Genomic DNA, 396 nt, shown 5'->3' on the forward strand with positions numbered 1-396 from the left:
GTACATACATACATACAAATATATACATACATATATACACATATATAGATATATACACACATAGATACACATACACACATTTATATATACATGTATATAAACTTATACCTATATACATATATATATGTACCTACAAAAGTTAAGAACAATAACAAAATTGCATTTTTACTTTTACAGTATATTAAACTAAGAATGTATTAGTTTTTTTTGTTCGTTTTTTTTTTTTTTTCAATTACATTAATTAAACTATTTTGGTTGAACAGATTAAAATAGTAATGTAAGAAGAAAAAAAAAATTTTTTTTTTTAACTAAAACAAAATAACAAAAATTACTCTGAGAAGCAAGACCAGGGGAAGTAATTTTCATTGTTCTTATTCTTAAAATTTCGTTTCATTT

At 20.5% G+C, this 396-nt stretch overlaps 1 protein-coding gene across 1 annotated transcript in view; it reads right to left on the reverse strand.

Moving 5' to 3' along the window:
- LOC106882219 (splicing factor 1) overlaps nucleotides 1-396 on the reverse strand; it is a 47,676-nt gene that overhangs the window by 27,084 nt on the left and 20,196 nt on the right. The window lies entirely within an intron of this gene.

This window comes from Octopus bimaculoides, chromosome 25 (assembly GCF_001194135.2).
Source record: "Octopus bimaculoides isolate UCB-OBI-ISO-001 chromosome 25, ASM119413v2, whole genome shotgun sequence".
Lineage (NCBI taxonomy): Eukaryota > Metazoa > Mollusca > Cephalopoda > Octopoda > Octopodidae > Octopus > Octopus bimaculoides.